We start from the raw sequence: 16,966 nt of genomic DNA on the forward strand, positions 1-16,966 counted from the left end.
CATTTGAATGTGCTTGGGCACGTCCGCGGCTTAAATCTGCTCTTTCACAAACGGATACATCATTATCAACTCATCAAATTCATACAATTATATGCAACATAAACCTAGTCTAAATCTTCAATAACGCTCGTTCGCTTTCAAGTCCATGTTCCCGTATGTGTCTGTGTCCATGTCCAGCTAGCGCGAGACCCGCGAAGTGAAGGTCCGGTCGCCGGAGAGGTAAAGTAGGACATGGGACACAAGGCGCCACTATCTCTCATACCCTACTCTTTCTCGTCAAAGTCCATGGCCTCGACGTCACCGGTCGAGGTGAGGTCCACGATAGACCCTTCTTTGTCGGAGCCCGACACCTCGACGACTTGGTTGTTGCACCAGCGGTTGCCGGCTACCCGTCCCGGCTCTGCGGCGACGTGGGACTTCGCCTCCGTGGCCTCGTCCACGAGGGCTGCAGCGGCATCATGCGTCCTCTCACTAGCATTGCGCGCACGCCACGCCATTTAAAGGGGCGGGACGGGACAATGCATGTTGTTGTTTACCTCTGACTCGAAACCCAACGACGCGGGAAAGATGCGCCACCGAAGGGGTCGTGCCATCGCCCAGCATTGGGGCGCCAGACGGACCGCACCACTCCCGGCCAGGCAACGGTGAAGCGCCTCCCACCGTATCCAAGCGTCATTCGGCGGGCGAAATGGATTCCCCTCGGGTCGAGTCCGACCGCAGCCAGGCGGACTCCTCCTGGGAGCGATGGAGAGTCGTGCAAACTACCATCTCATTCTCGGGCCCGCATGGGATGAGGTCCTAGTGCGCAGATCGTGAGAACTCATAGTCGAATCCACTGCACGTCATGTTGGATATCACCGGAAGGGAGCTTGGGGGCGGAGTAAAGTGGAGTGACTAGGGTTTGGTCCGGGATGAGGATGAGGATGAATATATGAGGGGTCAGGGTGGGCCAGATCCGACGGGACGGACGTGCCTGGGTCTTGCCACATTTGAGATGGATATAAAGGGTGCCTGTCAACCCGGACGTATAGGGCCGGTTTGGGCCCAACTCCTATTTGGCGGCCTCGGTGCCGGTTATAGTGTATTCCACAAACCGACAACCCCCACCCCCCATCCAGGGCTCAACTATTTACTTTCTCTTTTCTTGTACTAGGACATTGCCCGTACATTGCAACGGGGCATAAATATTTTAATGGTAAACAACAATCTTATGAACAAATACCACATTCTAATTTCTCATGCACATCAAGCAGCATCAAAGCACGCACCTCCGAGAAAGCTCTTCGGACAAACCCACATACATGCAACATCAAAGTTAGAAAAAATAGTGAATGAATTATGACACACACACACACACATTGTAGTGAAATCTAATAGTGATTACTCATAGCCATATTTCTTAACTTATGCATTTACAGGAGGGCACTTAATTAGTTCCTGAAGGCACTTCGATGTAGTTTCATTAGCAGGCACAACAATGACCACAACATTCTTTCAACCAACTTGAATAACCACATTGCATAATGTCATCCATTCTTCCCGAAGGCACTTAGATGTAGTTTCATTGGAAGGCACAACAATGACCACAACATTCTTTCAACCAACTTCAATAACCATGTTGCATAATGGCATTCATTCTTCCATCTAGCAAGTGTGTGGAAAACACTAAGCTCAATACTACATTATATGGTATTTGATAAACCCAGTTATGAACATGGAACATAAAATTTGACCTTTTACAGTTGTTCCGAAATGGATCTAAGTAGAAACATCATTTTTTCTTGGAATGGATGTAAAATTCATATTACAACAATCCTCTAATTTCCTAAATGGACATGCATAGACCAGTAAACATTTTTTGCTTCCCTAGGAAATCTTCCTGAATTGTTTCTTATATGTCCATTCCTCCTAATCTCCGGTTTTGTACAAAGCTCTTCCATCAAACTGCACAAAACAGAAAAATAAAGAAGACAATTGCATGATCAACATAAATCGTGTGTTCTAATGGAAAGAAATGTAATGCAGCCATATAATTCTATGCTTATTATAGTACAAGTTGTAATATAGGTCGACCAAAATGCAAGTTTCAAGAGCCTGGATTAGCATCCTTTAACCACTATACGTACTAACCTAAATTAATTTATCAATGTTCATGCATATAGAGCAAATTATGTTGCCCACTATAGGGTAGGAAATTAAAGATGAACATTGATTAGAGTGTGACTGACATGTCGACATGATCCTGCAAAGTTTGAAATTAATTGCATAGATATTGCTGATCCTAGATTAAATTACAACCAAAAGGTGGAATACAAGTAGAGGAAAACAAGTATGTGATTGAGCAAATGAAGACAAGTGGATCTGGGCACGGCCCGCCCGTCAGTCGTTGGGAGATCAATGACCTACACGGATAGATTAGATCAAAACAGTGGAAGGGGCACAACATGCAGAGGGATCAGTAACTACGTCCCTGGTCATGGAGATTGACAACATAGCAAAATAATAATAATAATAATAATAATAATAATAATAATAATAATAATAATAATAATAATAATAATAATAATAATAATAATGGGAGTGTACCATGGGGTGCAGGTGCGAAAGACATTGGTGGCGCACTTGTGCGTCCTGCTTAGCTCCTCTCGGCACTCGTCCTCGCCGAGCACCACTAGCACCTTGGCGTCTCCTCACAACGCCTCCTGGTGCCAAGCTCTAGCAGGAGATCCTCCTCCGCCTCATGAGCAAACAGGTAATTCAATGGCAATTCCTAGGAGGGCTATGAAATCAATTAAGAGATGGTTCAGGTGGAGAGATTAATTGGTGAATCTGTAGGCAGAGAGGGCTCCGACGACCGCCGTATATTCTCCTTGGCCCTGTGACGTGCTGCCCTTGTCTTTCTGATCAATCGCCATCCTGCTGCGTCATCGCGGACGAAGATGACAATTTTCCTGGAGAATGGGATTTTATAGATTTGGATTTGGTAGGATTGCTTTGAGATCAGTCACGGGAGAGGATTCATCTGGTGGAACGTATGACCCGGGTCGTATCAGATTTTTTTCGAGACATCCTATACCGTTATACACGCAGTAATTAGTGAGCGTTAATTAATGCCCTTCCTTCGCTGCCGTTGTCTTTCTGATCCGATTCCCTTTTAATTCCAGAACCCTGTAGTTACGCGACTCTTTTTTGCCACGAATCAAGGAAAGGCTGCTTGCAATTTTTGTCTCATCCGCTTGTCGAGCACCTACCTTGCCCTGTCATTCAATATGCCGATGATACTCTTATTATTTGCAAGGCCAATTCCACTGCTGCTCAAAACCTCATCTCGACTCTTCAAGTGTTTTCCGCTTCAACGGGCCTACACATCAACTTTGATAAAAGTACTTTCGTGCCTATTCATGTCGAACACGATCTAGCAACCCTTTCAGCCAGTATACTAGGGTGCTTCATCTCCTCCTTCCATCAAACTTATTTAGGCCTTCCTCTATCCTCCCACAAATTAAACCTTTTGGCCTTCCACCCAATCATTACTAAGGAGGACAAAAAGCTTGCGGGTTGGCGAGGCAAGCTTCTCTCTATAGACGGCAGGGTTGTTCTTGTTCGCCCATCCTTTAGGTCTCTCCTTACTCACGCTATGTCTGCCTTGCTTCTTCCCTCTGGGACTATCAAAGCCTTTGACAAGCGTTGTCGTGCCTTCTTTTGGGCTGGCCAAGAAAAAGTCAACGGTGGGCAATGCAAGGTTGCATGGGAGGCCGTTTGTGCTCCATTCTCCAAAGGGGGTCTCGGCTTCACCTGTTTGCGCTCTCAAAACCTATGTCTCCTTTTCAAACATCTAGCAAAAATTCACTGCCCAAACTCTTCCCCCTGGGAGTCCAGGATGGCATCATTACATGGCTGGTCCAATAACCGTGACCTTGGTGACGCCTCTCCTCTTGATTCCTTGGTTTGGAAAGACCTCTCTAAAGGTTTGAATTTATACCGTGATATCTCCAAAGTTTATGTTGGAAACGGCGCTGCCACTACTTTTTGGCTTGACGTATGGTTGACCGACAATACGCTTGCTGTTCGATTCCCTCCTATTTTCTCTCACTCTACTAGGCCGAATGCTTCGGTGGCTAGGGTTCTAGGTGATCCAGTTTTGTGTTTGGACCTTCGCCCCGGGATTTCCTCGATTGCGGAACAGGAACTTGCCGCGCTGCGTGTTATGATTGCCACTGTAACTCTGAACCCTTTAGTGGCTGACCGTCGTGTTGGACGTATCGACAACAAGCCGATCTCGGCAAGATCAGCATATGCTTCTGTGTTTGCAGCTAGGCCGGAGGACAGGCACGTCACAGCTACTTGGAAGAACTATGCTCCAAATAGGTGTCGGTTGTTCACTTGGCTAGCCTTCCGGGACAGACTATTTACAAATGACCGGCGTTTCCGGCATGGGATGTCAAGCTCCGATACTTGCCCATTTTGGGATGAGCCAGAAACCACAAGTCACTTACTATTGAACTGCCACTCCATCAAGTTGCTTTGGGACAATCTTCTTCTTCTTCGTCCTCCAGAAGTCAAACATATTCAAGATATTTGGTCTAATCCCTCAATTGATAAAGTTCGCTCTACAGTTATCATTGCCATTCTTTGGTCTATTTGGAAGCGGAGAAATGCTATGGTCTTCCGTGCTCACGATGAGGATCTGTATGTCACTCTACGACGATCTGGAGAGGATCCTGTGTTCTGGTCTAATCGCTGCAAAAACTAGGTGATACCCCGCGCGTTGCTGCGGGATATTAGTATGCAAAATTGTTAAGATTCATGAGGTGCATTGTTGGAGTGTACATAAGATATGAAAAAGGAAATGGATTTTATCACTGTAGTAGGATCTTTGTGAGGTTGCGCAATCTACAATTGTAAAATGTATAAAGAGAAGGTTTTTTGCAAATGATTCTTTTTCATATATAGATGCTGACCCATAAGAAAATAATTTACTTGTCTGGCGATGATCCGAAGTTTATTGTACTACAAAATAATTCAATTTCATCCTCAAAAAATAATAATTCAATTTCATACATACAAATTATTTTGCTATGCATAATTTGTTGCAAAGAGACATCGCTCCAGATCTCAGAATATAAGTACCTCTAGAATAAACGACTGGTACAGTAAAATAAATTTACTGGCCAGAAAGGCAACCTGTTCATCATACCGAAAAATACGCATGTCTGTATGCCGCTTCAATTTTTGTTTGCGGCAGTTTGACACCTATTTATGTTACTGTTAATGAGCTATTGGTTAGCTGATAGAAAAGAGAGATAAGCTTAAAACATGATTGTACGACGAATATAACCATATATTGTAGGAATAAGACACTTGGTAGTGTGTCTGTTCAGATTTAGTGACGCGAGGAAAACTTTTGAAATTGCACACTTCTTGGATGTACGCATCACACTTAGAAATGGCAAAGGAAAAGAAAGTATATACTTGCAAGATGGATAGAGGACATATCAAGAAAAGAGAAACCAGAAATTGTTCATGTGGTTCTAATTAAATTGATAGATGAGAATCTATAAGATAAATATATAGATAAAAAAAATTGAACTCCTTCAGTTCCAGCATTGCAAATAATGAATTGCTACATTAACTAAAAGACTTGCTTACTAACTACGGAAAAGTCTCAAAAGAATTATCAAATGGTTGTTCAGAAATAGATAGATATCATACCACATCATTGAAGATTTCAGGGGACCTCATGAACCCAACTAACCTATTAAGATGCATACGCTTGTAGCAGTTTTCAGAAGCAGCCAGTGGGGTTGGATGCCATGACCTCATTGAACAGCGAAACCCTGTGAAGTACTTTTCCGGACATCAATTTTGCCAAATCTTGTAAACAGAAGGGTTCGGCAAGATAACCAAATGATGAAGCTCCAGATAAAAGAAGCATCAAATTAATCTGGTATCTAGTATATAACTTATATGGTAAATTCCTGGTACATGTTCAGTTGGTACCTCGTCAATCGTCCTGTTTACATGGTTCTTCCTTCACCTTCCAGCACTTGCTGACTGACATCTTTATCACAGCCAGGATCTCCCCCAAGGATCAGGCAACATATTTTTTAATGTTTCTGTTAAGTCCTCAACCAAAAAACACATCCGTTAATCTCCCCTTTCTCCAGGCTCCAGGAAGAAGTAAGGTGATCAATAAATCAGACGCGGGGCAGGAGCTAGAATCTCTTACATGGAATCATTCTGACCTATTCCTCCTAGGCGCCGAGTTGAACTCTGGGAGGCAAGACTGGCCAAGGACCCATAGTATATATAGCAAGTAAGAATCGCCAAGCCACCCACAATGAATCGAGGAGCAGCTGCATCGATTATTTCTGCAATGGGAGGTGGAGGAGTAAGATTTGGTGGAGAACGTGCAGACTGCAGAGGGAGAGGTGTTTCATATAGGGGGAGAGTAAATTCCGTGGAGAAGATGAGTAGCAGTCGTGGGGAAGATTCGGTCAGTTAAATATAGAACTGAAGGTGAGAAAATTAGGGCCGATTAATCCTGTCATTTCATATGCATGTGTGGCTGCCGTTTCATTGTCGTGAGTGGAGAGCCTGTTGATCATGGCGGCAACAAACGGAAGAGAGAGCGACAGCGAGCGGACTTGCAGTAAGGAAAGATGGAAGTCTGGTCGATCGACCCTAATGCAGTTACTGGCCAATTTATTGGACCGGGCAGCCCATTACAAAAAATGCCTAGTTGTCAACGGCTGCAAACAAACGCATGACGTGGCTGCATGTTAGACAAACGGACGTACGTGTGGCGACCTTGCTGAGTTGGAGTAGCTGCATGTTAAGATAAATTAGTTAGTGGGGATGAACTTCTTAGGTATATAGGATGCGGTCAAGCAGACCCTTCTAAAGGACCGGGGTTCCATGTTGTATCACTTATCTGCGAGAATTTAGCTTATCATCTGCCATTTGTTGGGGGCTGACCCCTTGTAATCTTTCTTTTCTTCACCCTATGTAACTACCTGAATGTTGTCATCTCTCCTTGGCTAATATAAGTTCAGGCTGGCGTAAGCCCGCCGTAGTTTCCCGTAAAAAAAACGAAACACTCTGTTCCTTTTAGGTACTAGAGATAGAGACTAGAGACTAGAGATTAACTCTCACCACTTGGTTTAGTTCCAATCGATGTAACCAACAAGGAAAGCTCACTTGTTGTGCCTAGTCATTTTTTCCTTCTAGTTGTCCGTGTTTTATGTTTCTTTTTCTTTTCACTAGAACAATGCCGCCGTGTGTTGCAACAGGATATAAATATTCTAGTACGTTATCTTGTGATTTACCTGTCAATAATAATACAATTGTGTAAATAAATGTTCATCAAATTCTGACTGTGAATTACCTTATATTTTGATTAGAAGTTTGGTAATTAAAATGAAATTGGTTCAGAAGGTAAGTAAATTAAGGTGATTGAAGGTTGGATGAAAGCATGATGGGAAGAAAGATGAAATGGAAACCTTACATTTTTTAAGTAGTATATAGAGATTTTGTTTGGCCGTTTTCCCTTTGGTTTATTTATCATTATTTTCTTTTTTCCTTTTTTTATGTTCTTTTCTTTTTCATTTACTTAAATTCATGATTTTCTAAAATTGTGAATTTGTTTTTCAAATCCATGAATATTTTCTTTAATTTGTGAACTTTTTTCGAATCCATGAACTTTTTTTAATCTTTTTTCAAACATGTGAACGTTTTTCAATTTCACAAAAAATCAAAATCATGATTTTTTGTCAAATTATTTTCAAATCAATGAATTTTTTTCAAATTCATGATTATTTTTGTCAAAATTGCGTTTTTTCAAATCAATGAACTTTTTTCCAAATTCATGTATTTTTTTAGAAAAACATGATTTTTTTTCAATTTCAACAACTTTTCTAAAACTTGCAAACTTTTATTTAATCCATGAATATGTTTTTGAATTTTCAAAACCAACAACTGGTTTTTTACTTCACAAATCAGCAGAGAAGAGAAAAGCAAGAAAATACAACGAGCAAATGAAAACAAAAGTCGAGGCACTTGCAACTTTTTTTGAACACAGTACAGACGCAAGCGCTCATATACATACACATACACTCACCCCTATGAACGCACACACGCACACCCTACTTCTATGAGCACCTTCGCAAAACTGAGCCGGCATATCATCTTGAAATTTACGAAGTCATCGTAGGCACCTCATCGTTGACGGGAACGTCTCCTCCCACTTAATGCGCATTGCCGGAAATCCTGAAATATATCTAGGAATAAATGCGAGCACCAGGACTTGAACCCTGATGGGCTGGGAATACTACAGTCCTTCTAACCATCCAACCACAGGTTGGTTCGTAAGGTACTTGCAACTGACGACCACAAGCGGTTAACGTGAAGCAAAGGAGTGAGGTACTTGGGCTGCAGCCCACTAAGGCGGGCATGAGAGCCAACATTTCTTTCTAAGGTGCATAAAAGGACCCCTAAAAAAAGCCTAAAAAAGGTGCACAAAGGTTAGCTAGCCGCCACCCTTGGATCTAGAGAGAGGAGCTATAGAGGGTGACCTATCAACTCGCATCATCAGGCATTATATTTTAGAAATGCTAAAAATCTGACGGCGGGTTTTTGACATTTTTGATAGACCAAAGGGGGTGATGTTACTGAGGGGATGTTTGTTTTCAGGGACTTTTTCGTGTAGGGACTATAAAAAGACCCTCTTAGAGACTTTTTTATCAAACGGGAGGGACTTTTTAGGGACTAAACTAGTCATTTGAGACTAAATGAAGAAGACTCTTAAGGAGAGTCTTTTTGGGACTTTTTGAGACTTTTCCAACAATGTCCCTTCATGCACCCATTGGCCCGCCACCCCATGGTGTTGTTTAATTGTTATTTTTTTATATACTAAGGGCAACATGGTCATTTAATAACCTCTAGGAAGGGACTAGTGACTTTTTAGTCTCTGGAAACAAACAATAAGGGACTTTTTAGGGACTAGAGACTTTTTAGTTGAGACTAGAAAAAGTTTTAGGACTAGAGAACCAAACACCACCTGAATTACCTAGACACAACACGTGATTTCAGCGCATTGATCGCACAGTAACGGATCACAAATGGCTCTCTTCTTGCAGCTGACTCATATCCGAGGACTTGACCCGTTGTGAATTGTGACGGCGACAAGTGATGGAGCGATGAGTGGAAGATAAGTTCTTTGCTTTGTTTTGACCCGGACACGAAGATAAGGTTTCTTGCTTTGTTTTGACCTGGACATAAAGATAAGTTTTTTGCTTTGTTTGACCTGGACACGAAGATAAGTTTGATCTCTACAACCCAAGTGCATGCGTCTTTTTCTTTGAAATGTCTCAAGGAGCGGAACAGAATGCAACTGTGGATTGTGTGACGCAGCAGGATGGGAGAGGCAGAACAGAAGTCTCCTTTTCTCTTCCCGGGGTTTCAGAAGACTATTCCGAGTTTTGTTCAGAGAAGGCAAGCGCATCTTTGAACAATCCTGTTGGGATAAGCACCATCTCGGGCTAGTACATCTCATCTGTGCAGAGAAGCATCTTCCAAGGTGTCGCAGTTCAGTCGTTTAAAGTACAGGTGGCCGTGAGAATTGTGGTTGGATTGGATTGGTTATCTGCTACTCCACTATTTCCGTGAGAAAGAATGTGAACTAGAGTAGATGGAAACGCGCGCTATGCTGCGCCATTTTTCGTTGCTGTGGAATAATTTTTTATCTGTCAAATTGTTATTTTTCATTTGTACATCCACTGTTTTGGTTAATGACAACGACATGTGTATTTTTTTCTCGCATTGCAAAAGCAATTATGCATGCGGCATGAAGGAAACTGCTTGCATGATAATTTACTGAAATATAAACTAATCAGAATTATTCCGTCTTCTTTGAACCTTTGATCGCAGATAACAACCTTCTTGGTTTCACAACTGGTGTAGACCAAACTCTATATATTGCCCATTTTGATTCTTGAACATAAATAGGAAATGAACGGAAAAAACGAAATAGTAGAGAAACAATTCAACATTTCCTACGAATAAATCACAAACTTTGGCACATGGAGTCCTATCATTCATCCACCGCATCTGTAACCTGATAGCCAAAGAAACCGGAGTACCAACCAAAGTAAAATCTTCCACCTTATACACATTTACAACCGCAACATTCGGCTGATTAGGTTGCGGCTTGAGAAGACAGGTAAGAACATGATCCATTTATGCTCTATCTTTTGGTCTTGGGACCTTGATTTCCCCTTCTGCAAGTTCCTTCCAGAATTGAGAAATCTGAAGAATGGTGAAATTACCACTTTATGAAAGATCTCAAAAAATTGCATGAAAGAAAATACTGGCCTCAACAAGACCTTGTGGCAGCACTTCCTTACACTTGTGCTGCAACGCTCTTGCAACATAAGACTAACAACGATTAAGCATTTTAGAAGATCTTGTCGTATATCCAAGACAAAACACACAGGGAAACACTAACTTCAGTACAAAATCTTGTCGTATATCCTCGTCCCTTCCGCTCTCATCATTTTCCTGACCCAAAGCCAAACATCAGTAAAGCATTTCAGAAAGAAAAGAAAAAAGTGAAAGGTCTTTCAAAAGAGACACAAGGGAGTTCATGGAATATTTGTAGAGCGATGCCGGTTTTAATCTGATTAGCTTCACACCCGGTCATTCTAAACCAATGCCGAATACATAAGGAAAGTAACCCGGATGACAGTCCGATTTTAATGAACAGAAAGGCGTGCACAATAGTAGCTTTCAATTGTCCTTTTCATTTTCCATTACTACGATCAAATTTGAATCTATAACTGAAGTAACACTTGCCAGCCGTACCGAACTATACTAAATGCCAGATTTGAATATCAGGAATTATCATTTCCTACCTTACAGTGCTAAATTACACGGTGAGCCCAACATGCTTAAAAGTAAATTCCCCCCCCTAAAGGCTAACTATGTTTAGATAAATAAACATACATGCTCAAGTCCAACATTCCCTATTACTTTAGCATTTTTTTTTGAAAAGGGGTCAGGCCCCGGCCTCTGCATCAGAACGATGCATACGGCCAAATTATTAATAAACAGCAAAATGTTCTACAAAAGTCTTTAGGTCTCAAAAGTAAAGAAGCTCACAAAGAGCAAAAACATCATGACAAGATAGCCACAACCGGCAGGCAAAAATATAAGATAGGAAGCTAAACACCTATCCTATTACATGACCGCCATCCAAACCGGTTGAAGATATCTCGAGCTACCGTCTCCCAACGGATAGATCCAGTAACCAAACGCTCCCTGGCCTCCGTCGGAGTGAGTAGCGACCACATACGGATGAGTGTAGTGGCCCGGAAGATAACATGCAAGAAATGAATTTTTGTTGTTCTGTTAAAAACCAAATCGTTTCTGCAGTTCCAGGCTGCCCATAATAAAGCAGATACTCCTACACGGATATGTCTCGCATATATACATGGGTAAATGGCATGCTTCATCATTAAGGGCACAAAATCTTGAATTGAACCCAAATTCTGAAAAATCTATGATCCTCAACATGGTATAATGGCACACAATATTGGGAATGGTCAAATAGAGGAATTCGGCTTATACCAATTTACCAGCTATCGTCAAAGATCAACAAATGCAACAAAAATAAATAGGGAAGTACCATATACACTTGTTACCAAGGAGAAGAAGACCACTACCAAGAGTGACTATGCCTTGTACCTTGTACCTTTAATCTTTTTTCTTAGCAATGCAACAGAAAGATCGCAAAGCATTTGCAATACCATAGATAATTGTTACTACTCATATGTTGAAATCACTCTGCCATCCTTTTTAGATGATATATCTACTGCCCACAGGAAAGCAATAGAAGGATTTATGTTACCCTCATACATTATGAAAAATGTTATTGAGACTTTGATAATATGTGCACCAGATTGCTTGATGATACTGTAGATATTGATTCTTTTTCTATAAATTGGTCAAAGCTAAGAAATTTTTACACAAGAGAAAACTAATGGAATCAATTTTGTGGGAAGGAGGGAGTATGTTGAAAAATATGGAGAATGTTTTCATTGTACATACCCCATTGTGTGAGAATAAAAGATGGCAAATAAATGTACCCGGAGGCATACCTTCTGCTAATAAGAAAAAATAAACATTAAACTATTTTCTCTGTCCATGATGTATGTGTACTAAAGTGTGGAAGTTTATTAGTGTTAGTGCCGCAACACACGTAAATTAATAAATAGAAAACTATGTGTGATGTCTATGAAGAAATTGAGCAGTTTCAGAAGTATATATAAACACAGTCTATATTCAAATGATAAACATTGCCACCAATTTCTGTAATTTCATCCAAAGAACATCACAACTTATGTACTCGTAAATAGGAAACTGAATTTCATAGCTAGCATATACCTTCAGATCAACTTTGTCATGGTTGTTGCCTTGTCGGGTTATAGTTCTCTGATTCGTAAGCAAACCACTGGTGTTGTGTCATAATACTAACAAACATGTAATTGATTTTACCATTTTCAACACATAGCAATGTCCAGGCTAATCAAACATGAATATCTAGATTTGGGATAAATGACAATGAAGGTTATTGCCTGCTATAAAAATGAAAAAAAACATACATTTTTTTTGGAAATGGAGGCGTACCCCCGGCCTCTGCATCATCATGATGCATGCAACCATCTTATTAAAAGTTCACAGAGTATTACAAAGTCGCCAAAGTATTACAGCTCGCAAGTGGAGCGCAAAATAAAAATAAATCAAAGTTCATGCTGACAATCACAACCGGAATGGCAATAAGATGGATAAGCTCCCTAGACTCCTATCCTGTTATGCGATCGCCATCCGAACCGGTTGAATATAGCCCTTGCTACCATCTCTCACTGGTTGCACCCAGTAACCAAAGGCTCCCTGGATTCCATAGGGGTGAGTAAGGACCACGTACAGATCCAAGCGGTAGCTTTGAAGATGACATGCAAGGAAGTTAAATTGTGTTGTCTGTTAAATATCAAATCATTCCTATAATTCCATATAGCCCACAAGAGCGCACATATTCCAATCCAAATACGAGCCGCCATAGTATGTTCGACCCCAGTTAACCACATTCCAAACAATGATGCAATGTCAACTGGAGGGGTAATGTTGAAGGCTATATGAATCGTTCTCCAAAGCAATTTGGGGAGTGGGCATTCAAGAAATAAATGTTGTATTGTTTCATCATGATAACAAAAGCAACATCGTGGACTACCTACCCATCGCCTCTTGATTAAGTTGTCCTTTGTAAGAATTACTTGTTTGTGGACAAACCACATAAAGATTTTAATGTGCAAAGGAACCTTAATCTTCCAAATATGCAACGATCTCAAGACTGGGCCAGAATTAATCAAATCCATATAGAAAGATTTTACCATAAAAATCCCATTCTTAGCTAGTTTCCATTGCGTGGAGTTCGGTTGGTCGGAGAGTTAAACATCTATCAATCTCCGAACCAGGTGCATCCATGCATTCCATCGCTCACCAACTAGTGTTCGTCTGAATTGAATATTTAAGGGGATCGTATGTAAAACTGTGCCTACGTAATCCTCCTTACGTTGCACAATGTTAGATAGGGTGGGATATTGGACGGCCAGGGGCGTCTCTCCTAACCATGTATCCTCCCAAAACCTTGTTGACATCCCATTGCCAACCAGAAATTTGACCCTCCGAAAGAACATGTTCTTCACTCGCATAAGCCCTTTCCAGAATGGTGAGTCCGTTGGTCTCATGGTAACCTGAGCGAGTGTTTTGGACTGGAGATACTTATTACGCAAAATCTGTGCCCACATGCCCTCCGGCTCTGTCTCTACCCTGTAGATCCATTTTCTCATAAGGCACTTGTTCTTGATTTCTAAGTTCTCAATACCGAGACCGCCCTGGTCTTTTGGTCGACAAAGAATGTCCCATCACGCGAGACGACATTTCCTCTTGGCCTCATTTGACTGCCAGAAGAACCGAGATCTAAAAAAATCAAGTCGTTTCCGTACCCCTTTCGGAAGTTCGAAGAATGATAGTAGGAATATCGGCATACTAGTCAATACTGAGTTAATCAGCACTAACCGACCTCCATAAGACATTAGCTTACCCTTCCAGCAGCTAAGCTTTTTTTCTATTCGATCTTCGATACATTTCCATTCTTTATTAGATAATTTGCGGTGGTGAATCGGTATACCCAAATAACTAAATGGCAAAGAACCCAATTCACATCCAAACAATTGTCTATATGTGTCTTGTTTGTCTTTGGCCTTCCCAAAACAGAACAACTCACTTTTGTGGAAGTTTATCTTTAAACCAGACAATTGTTCGAAGAGACATAATATAAGATTCATATTACGCACCTTAGCAATGTCATGTTCCATGAATAGGATGGTGTCGTCAGCATACTGTAGGATGGATACTCCTCCATCAACCAGATGAGGAACTAACCCCTCCACTTGCCCATGCTGCTTGGCCCTTCCAATAAGAATTGCCAACATGTCGGCCACTATATTAAACAAGAGAGGAGACATGGAATCTCCTTGTATCAAACCCTTGTGTGTCTGAAAATAATGACTGATATCAGCGTTAACCTTGATTCCAACACTACCCTTCTGGACTTGAGAACCCACTTGGTTCCGCCAGGCCTCGCTAAATCATTTCATGCGCATTGCCTGCTGTAGGAAAGACCACTTAACTTTATCATACGCCTTCTCGAAATCCACTTTGAAGATAACCCCATCTAGCTTCTTCGAACGGATTTCATGTAGCATTTCATGCAAAACGACCACCCCTTCAAGTATATGTCGCCCTGGCATGAACGTTGTTTGGCTTTGTTGTACCACCGAGTGCGCGATCTGCGTCAATCTATTGGTACCTGATGAAGCTATGTACCTAGGGTAGGTTCATAGGCCTGACCTAGACACCCTCCCCTAGGACATCACCCTAAAACCAGAAACCTTCGAGGGATAGCATCATCCACTCAACTACGAAGCATTCCACTCGGAAGACTCAAAGTCACTCGACCACGACAACTACCACTCGACAAACAGAAGATCTAAAGTCACTCTACACGACAACGGTCGGACATTTACTTCATAGACTTAATGGGCATTTAGTCACTTTATTGCTAGCGTTACCAGTAATGCCCCCTCTTGATGTACCTTAAACCCTTGTAACGTGGGCTGGCAGGGGTCTGGGCGCACTCTATATAAGCCACCCCCTCCACTGGCACAAGGGTTGGCATCCCCTGTAACACACATATACACAATCCAGTCGACCACCTCCGGGCACCGAGATGTAGGGCTGTTACTTCCTCAGCAAAGGGCCTGAACTCGTAAAGCTCGTGTGTACAACTTCGCCATAGCTAGGATCTTGCCTCCTCATACCTACCCCCATTCTACTATTAGTCTTAGATCCACGACAGTTGGCGCCCACCGTGGGGCAGGTGTCTTAGCGACTTTTTGGTGGAGTTGCGATTTTTTCCGATTCTCATCATCATGGTTTCCGCCGGCGGACTGGTTGAGGGCCGCGAGATCCGCCTCAGTGCGCTCTTTTTCATTGCCGACGACCCCGCTTGGATTCAGGAAGCTCCACTCGACGTCGAAGCGCTCCTCGTCCGCGGGGCGATGCACCTTCGCGCGTGCATCCGCAGCATCCTTCTCTGGCAACCGTCGACCTAGTATCGGTTGGCTCCTATGGTGTCCTCGTCCCCCGCTGTTCGCCGGCGCAAGTGTTCCGGACGGTCACGGCTCCAGCGGTGGGTGAGACACGCGGTGGCCTGCCAGTCGGCCACCTCACAAGTCACGGCAATCGAGCCCGACGAAACCCTCTACGTCCTGTTCGACCTGTCGACTGGCTCCGTCGAGACTGCGTCCGAGTGCAACAGCAGCGATCCCGCGGCGGAAGTCTTGATGGTCAACGGACCACGCAGTCCTCCTGGCTTCCCCGCGACGATGGTGGTGATGGCGGCGATGATCCGTCGCGCGTTCACGAGGAGTACCGCCCTGAGCCCCTTTCTTCGCAGGGAGGGAAGAGCCTCACCGCCGTAATATGGATGCACTTCACACTCCTATCATTGGGGAAACCCCCGAGGCCCGGGCCTTGGAGGAAGCGCGCCTGGCCAACTTGGCTGAGCGCGCTCGACTGGAGAACCTGCAACATGCACTCGACGAGCGTGCTCGGCAGCGGATCCCTGAATCCAGTCGACGGCAGCTTTTTCCGCCTCAAACTCAGGTATACCGCACTCCAATTCAAAATCTCGTAGCTGCAGCCCGAATAGCAGAGTCAATTCAGCCTTCCCAGTCGGAAACTGGCAGAGGTTTGATGCAGATTCGGGCCTTGCTCCGAGCAGCCGGAGAGCAGAACACAACAGTGTCTCAGTCGCAGAATAGGATTCATAGCAGGTCTGTGATGGCAGATACAGTACAGTCGTCGCACAGCCTAAGATTGCCCCCGCGGCGTGAAGGACGTGGGCACAGACAAGATTAGTACAGAAACCACGAGCAATATGATCACCGCCTCGGCCACGATGACCGTTGTCGAGTGCCCACGCCTCCTCCGAGGAGTGGGTCATTGTTGGGGAACATAGTAATTTCAAAAAAATTCCTACGCACACGCATGATCATGGTGATGCATAGCAACAAGAGGGGAGAGTGTAGTCTACGTACCCTCGTAGACCGACAACAGAAGCGTTATGACAACGCGGTTGATGTAGTCGTACGTCTTCACGGCCCGACCGATCAAGCACCGAAACTACGACACCTCCGAGTTCTAGCACACATTCAGCTCGATGACGATCCCCGGACTCCGATCCAGCAAAGTGTCGGGGAAGAGTTCCGTCAGCACGACGGCGTGGTGACGATCTTGATGTTCTACTGTCGCAGGGCTTCGCCTAAGCACCACTACAATATTATCG

This window comes from Triticum dicoccoides, chromosome 7A (genome assembly GCF_002162155.2).
Source record: "Triticum dicoccoides isolate Atlit2015 ecotype Zavitan chromosome 7A, WEW_v2.0, whole genome shotgun sequence".
NCBI classification, from domain to species: Eukaryota; Viridiplantae; Streptophyta; class Magnoliopsida; order Poales; family Poaceae; genus Triticum; species Triticum dicoccoides.